The 7,231-nt window shown below is 37.5% G+C and overlaps 1 pseudogene; it reads right to left on the bottom strand.

The window, feature by feature from the left end:
• LOC129950557 (tyrosine--tRNA ligase, mitochondrial-like) overlaps positions 1-7,231 on the bottom strand; it is a 103,008-nt pseudogene that overhangs the window by 82,285 nt on the left and 13,492 nt on the right.

Below are 7,231 nucleotides of genomic sequence, written 5' to 3'. Positions count from 1 at the left end.
AATACTCTGACCAGGATTATCACAAAATTAATAAAAGGATAAAAAAAAAACATTCAAAAACTATTTGTATTGTACTTCTTTAAAATAATAATCAATTTACCTTAAAATATTCAAAATAAAATGTTAATAAAATAAAATGCAGAAATTGATAAAAGTATTGTAAAAAAATATACGAAACATGAAACCAAAATCATAAATTGGATTAATTTATGTCAAAATTAAGCATTCATTACTTAAAATTAAATTAAGCACATAATTAAATTTATGAAAAAAAAACCTATTTTTCTTGTTTGATTTTAATGAAATTAATGTGTGAATAGTAAAATTTTATATTTTGTATTGTAAAATTATAAATATTCTGTTTATTTGTTAAATAGGTCCAGCTTTTTTTGACCAAATAAATTTTGTAAAATAACGATTTAGATTAAAAGTATCGAGTAAGATGAATCAAAAGTGAAAATATTATTACTATAAAATTATATTTAAGGAAAAATGTGTTTTTTGGGACCAAAAACAATTTGGTGGGGGAGGTGTTACATAAAAATGTGCTCCACATTCCCCATAGTACACCTAAAATTAGTTCTTTCATCTCACTTGAATTTTTGCACGCCAAATACCGAAGTGAGTCCACTGTCATTTTCTTCAGGTGTTCTCCATTCCTTTTTCTAAGAAAATGGACCTGGAGAACTACCAATAATGATAATTATCTGCCTAGCAACCAAGTGACGCCTGAGGATTAGTCAGAGCTTTTATTCAGCTCATCACCTTAGCTTGGCTTATCTTATAATTTCCTTTTCCTTTCGCTTACTTCAATTACTTCTGATTCAACTTGCGCGCAGTGAAGATCAATCTAATTCTACCTAATTGTAAATTAAACTTAAGTTAATTATTATATTTGTGTTAAAACTTATAACTAAATAAAAACTACTTAAAATCTAAAAAAGAAATAAAAATAAACTTATTTTTCCTAAACATAAACCTATTTGTTTTAATCCAAAGATTAAACAAGTAATTATATACATCCGCTTCCCTTGAGAGAGAGAGATGCATACAACGCAAACTTCTAGCGTCTTGAGCTTTCGCAATTCATTGTTGTATATGACTTTATAATTAATGCCTTTTCGTATAAAGAGAACGACACCGCCCCCTTCAGTGGAGTCGGTCTTTTCTTACGATATTGTTATTTTTATGAGTCAATTTGTGTTTATGGTTTAGCTTAGTTTCGCTAGCCATAAACATATCGGGACTGTAGTCTTTCAACAATTGGAACATATTGGCTCTTCGTTCAATCCTAATCAGTGAATTTACATTCACAGCTAGGACTTTAAGGCGCGTCTCCGGCAGCGCGCCCATTATGATCTAAATTGCGCCAGGCCAGGCAACAAAGAGTAGAGATGATCTACCCTTTTGCCTTGCTCGTTTATCTGACTTTGCAGTCCTGTTAGTTGACCTTGAATGCTCAACAACAAGGCTACAATGTCAGGCTGCACCTCTGGTGCCTAAGGCACAGGGGCCTTTGGGGCAACCGTTGGTGGAGCCTGTCTCGTGTTCCCATTCCCTGACACCATTTGGGCGTAGGAAAATTTGGGATCCACGAATTTTTGTATTGGAACTGTTCGACTTTTTTCGGCTTTTTGGCTGGCCTGTTTCTGCTTCATTTGTTGGACCTTAGGGCAACCCCTATAGTTAGCCGGGTGCCCTTGGTTTCCACAAACGACACACTTGAGCAAGGTCAAATCCTCAACCCGCTCATTCCCCAGCTTGCATTCGCCTTCGATGTGGGTTTCTCCGCACCTGACACAGCGCAACTGCATATTGCAGTTGGCATTGGCATGGCCAAACCTCTGGTACTTCGTACATTGTAGAATGTCGTCGTGTCTTTTTAATGTCTCCCAGCGTACAGAATGATTGTCGAGAGATGTGATTCTCTTCACACTATCAAAACTGCTTTGGGGCGATAATGTTACGAGGAACATTGGCAGCCTATAACCCCCTCGTCTGGACTTCACCGTAGTGAAAGGCTTGACCCCGATAAAATCGAGATCGTCAGTGGCTTTTTAGCGGAGCTCAGCTAAGAGCTCCTCTGGTTCCTTGCAGGAACTTATGCCCTTCAGAAGGACCGTCTTAAATTTCTCACATTTGACGTGTAGCTGAAGAACTCAACTGTGGCCTCCTTTAGTAACTCTTTCACTAGCTTGTATTCGAATACCGCTTTTCTTTTTCGTTCAAAATATTTAGTAAAAAATGTCCCTTAGTGGCCGACTTACATACCTGTTTCAAGTCCTGCAGGTCAACTTGATAGGTCCTAATTGGTGGCACCTTCTCCTTCTTCAGCTGTGGTTGTTTCTGGTGTTGCTGCTGCTGTTGCTGCTGTTTTTGCTGCTGCCGTGTCTGCTGCTGCTGTTGTTGTTGTTGCTGCTGTTTGGCCTTAGCCGAAGTCGATGGGCCCTCAGCAATTGGGCCTGTCACTGCTGCTGGCTTTTTTTTATTTTGCTCCACTCCTGTGTTTTTGGGAGCGGGCTTGGGTTGTGGTTGTTTTTGCTGCCGTGGTTGTTGTTGCTGTCTTCAAATTTACTGATGGCGGCCTGTTTAGTTTGCAGTGCCTCCATCAGTTGCTTTTCTTCTTGGAGGATTTGGTCCACCTCCACCTCCATCGATTTATTTGTTGACGGTTCTAGCTACGATAGGATCTTGTTCCTATATTTCGGAGACCTAAACTGCCCTTCTCCACCCTCTGAGACGTAATCCTGGCTCCCAGAGTCGTCACTCTTCGTTTTTTCTTCCATTTTTTTTATTTGCGTTCCGCTTGGCTGGATTAGTACGTTTTACCAAATTGGGAGATTACCTTTTTCAATTGAATATAAGAATGAAACAACAACAACTTGTGTGTGCTACCACCAAGTTCATAGGTTCACACACAAGTTGTTGTTGTTTCATTCTTATATTCAATTATAAATTCGGCAAGCAGATGCCTTAAACTGTGAGTATAAAATTTCATACAAAAAACCTCCAAGATTACCTTTTTCTCTTAACTATTGCCCACTGGTCAGTTGAATAATCCGATTGTGTTTCGGTGATTTTTTGTACCGCTGCTTGCACCACAGTAACATCACCTGATGTATTGGCAGAGGTATCTTTCGATACCCCTGCTTTCCTCTCCCTCTCCATTTGCTTTTTTCCCAATCAATATAATCTACGATTTCACGATTGTGAAAAAAGCTTCAATATTTTTTGTGCGCTCCGCCCGGGATTCGAACCCACGACCCTTGGAGTTGTGTTCGGACGCCACTTTTTTTTTTTTTCAAATTCATTTTTATTTAATTCAATCTTAAACCTATCTTAAAGCTAGACAAAAATTCATAAAACTAGCCTAATTATCCATAACTTACAACTAACTTAATGGTCCCATACGGACACTCTAAGCTAAACTATAACACTAATTACTGATGAATTTCGGCCTTAAGATCTATTTTACTTCAATTTAAATTTTATTTGTTTTGTTTTTATTAGAAAATTTTGAAAAAACTAATATCAATAACCTTTTTTATTTATTTTTACTTACAAACTACTTAAAATAAGGTTCTTAAATAAAACTTAAAAACTAACTTAAACTACCTATTCTACCTATAAACTACTTAAAACTAGAACAACCACAGCAGCAAATCTAACGTTTTTTGTTTTTATATTTTACTGTCTTTTTTTGTATGTTTTTTTTATTTGTTTTTTGTTCTTTTTTTTATATTCCATGTATTTTTTTTTTTTTTTTAATTTTTTTTTTTTTGTTTTTTTTTTTATTTTTTAATTTTTTTTTGTATTTTTTTTGTGCCACCATGCCTATTCTACTTAAAACTAAACCCTAAAACTATAAAACAAGTATGTAAGCCGGCCAAGGCTTAAACCCCATCCCGACTACCCGTTATCATGTGCCGATTGAAGCCACCAGAACTGGTTCTCCTGCTTCACCCTATCAGTTTGGTCCCGTTCGGACACAGCCCTACTGAACCGAAGGAGCTCTGCTCCACCTTGTGCCATGACGTCCCGATTGTACAGGAGTCGCCTATCCACGGTTCGGACGCCACCTCCACTTGGCTACCGATTAGTTGTTGAAAATGTGGCTTACTGCCTTCTTAAAAGGAAAACCCTACAAATGCACTTTTTAATTTAAAATTAACTATTAATCACTTGTAAACACTTGCTATCGCTTTGGAAGTCAAAGATCGACTAAAGTCCAACGCAGTAACCATCATGCCACGGGAGATTAAAAACTCATAAAACGTAGATTTACTAAGAACTTAAGTCGTTTTGCTTTCATATAATTGTAATAATTCAAATGATGTAAACGTTAATCTGTACATGAATTAATCAACAAAATTTACAAAAATTCAAGCAAGTTCTCGAGTACACCTTTACCGCTGTCCTCTTCTATTTGTAATTATTCAATGGAAATATGAACTGATAAGCAGTCTATTACTAGCGACCGATCTTTCTAAAGGTTTAACCACTTTTTTTATGTAGGTAGTTATTTTGTGAAACTTAAATCAGTTATAATTGGCATAACTAACTTACTTAAGGTGGCGCAAGGTGTAAAATAGTGCCTCACCCAACAAACATCTCCATCTAGCTCGGTCCCTAGCTAGAATGATGTCTCCAGTTTCGCGCTCCAAATTGGGTGAGGTCACCTTCCACTTGTACGCACCACCTGATCCGCGGTCTTCTTCTACTGCGCTGGGTGTGGATTCGAAGACTTTCTGAGCCTGAGCATTGGTTTCCATGCGCTCTACGTGACCCAGCAATTTTAGTCGTTGGACTTTCTGGCTAAGTCTACGTTTACCTCCAAGATTACCTTTTTCTCTTAACTATTGCCCACTGGTCAGTTGAATAATCCGATTGTGTTTCGGTGATTTTTTGTACCGCTGCTTGCACCACAGTAACATCACCTGATGTATTGGCAGAGGTATCTTTCGATACCCCTGCTTTCCTCTCCCTCTCCATTTGCTTTTTTCCCAATCAATATAATCTACGATTTCACGATTGTGAAAAAAGCTTCAATATTTTTTGTGCGCTCCGCCCGGGATTCGAACCCACGACCCTTGGAGTTGTGTTCGGACGCCACTTTTTTTTTTTTTCAAATTCATTTTTATTTAATTCAATCTTAAACCTATCTTAAAGCTAGACAAAAATTCATAAAACTAGCCTAATTATCCATAACTTACAACTAACTTAATGGTCCCATACGGACACTCTAAGCTAAACTATAACACTAATTACTGATGAATTTCGGCCTTAAGATCTATTTTACTTCAATTTAAATTTTATTTGTTTTGTTTTTATTAGAAAATTTTGAAAAAACTAATATCAATAACCTTTTTTATTTATTTTTACTTACAAACTACTTAAAATAAGGTTCTTAAATAAAACTTAAAAACTAACTTAAACTACCTATTCTACCTATAAACTACTTAAAACTAGAACAACCACAGCAGCAAATCTAACGTTTTTTGTTTTTATATTTTACTGTCTTTTTTTGTATGTTTTTTTTATTTGTTTTTTGTTCTTTTTTTTATATTCCATGTATTTTTTTTTTTTTTTAATTTTTTTTTTTTTGTTTTTTTTTTTATTTTTTAATTTTTTTTTGTATTTTTTTTGTGCCACCATGCCTATTCTACTTAAAACTAAACCCTAAAACTATAAAACAAGTATGTAAGCCGGCCAAGGCTTAAACCCCATCCCGACTACCCGTTATCATGTGCCGATTGAAGCCACCAGAACTGGTTCTCCTGCTTCACCCTATCAGTTTGGTCCCGTTCGGACACAGCCCTACTGAACCGAAGGAGCTCTGCTCCACCTTGTGCCATGACGTCCCGATTGTACAGGAGTCGCCTATCCACGGTTCGGACGCCACCTCCACTTGGCTACCGATTAGTTGTTGAAAATGTGGCTTACTGCCTTCTTAAAAGGAAAACCCTACAAATGCACTTTTTAATTTAAAATTAACTATTAATCACTTGTAAACACTTGCTATCGCTTTGGAAGTCAAAGATCGACTAAAGTCCAACGCAGTAACCATCATGCCACGGGAGATTAAAAACTCATAAAACGTAGATTTACTAAGAACTTAAGTCGTTTTGCTTTCATATAATTGTAATAATTCAAATGATGTAAACGTTAATCTGTACATGAATTAATCAACAAAATTTACAAAAATTCAAGCAAGTTCTCGAGTACACCTTTACCGCTGTCCTCTTCTATTTGTAATTATTCAATGGAAATATGAACTGATAAGCAGTCTATTACTAGCGACCGATCTTTCTAAAGGTTTAACCACTTTTTTTATGTAGGTAGTTATTTTGTGAAACTTAAATCAGTTATAATTGGCATAACTAACTTACTTAAGGTGGCGCAAGGTGTAAAATAGTGCCTCACCCAACAAACATCTCCATCTAGCTCGGTCCCTAGCTAGAATGATGTCTCCAGTTTCGCGCTCCAAATTGGGTGAGGTCACCTTCCACTTGTACGCACCACCTGATCCGCGGTCTTCTTCTACTGCGCTGTCCTGTGGGTGCGGATTCGAAGACTTTCTGAGCCTGAGCATTGGTTTCCATGCGCTCTACGTGACCCAGCAATTTTAGTCGTTGGACTTTCTGGCTAAGTCTACGTCGCTGTACAGCCCGTACAGCTCGTCGTTCCATCTTCTCCTCCACTCTCCTTCGATGCATACGGGACCGTAGATCACACAAAGAACTTTTCTCTCGAACCGACTCAATGTGCTTTCATCCACTTTTGTCATGGTCCATGCTTCTGCACCGTATAGCAGGACGCGGATAATAAGGGTCTTATATATCAACACTTTGGTCCCTCGAGAGAGGACTTTGCCGCTCAATTGCTTTCTTAGTCCAAAGAAACAGCGGTTAGCAAGAGTTATTCTGCGTTTGATCTCAGCGCTGGTGTTGTTTTCTGCGTTTACAGCCTAGGTAGACGAAGTCCTTGACTACCTCAAAGTTACGTCTGGGACTCCAATGGTGACGTTCTGACCAAGACGTCGGTGTTGTATGTCCTTTCTTGACGACAGCATGTACTTTGCTTTGCCCTCATTAATTGTTAAAACCATTTGTGCCGCCTCTGCCTCAATACTCACTAAAGCCCCATTGACATCACACTGAGTTCTGCAGATTATGTCAATGTCATCAGCATATGCAAGTAATTGGACAGACTTTTGAAAGATAGTGCCTCT

Source organism: Eupeodes corollae, chromosome 3 (genome assembly GCF_945859685.1).
Source record: "Eupeodes corollae chromosome 3, idEupCoro1.1, whole genome shotgun sequence".
NCBI classification, from domain to species: Eukaryota; Metazoa; Arthropoda; class Insecta; order Diptera; family Syrphidae; genus Eupeodes; species Eupeodes corollae.
The sequence above is the reverse complement of the archived record's forward strand: the minus strand, read 5'-3'. Positions and strand labels throughout refer to the sequence as shown.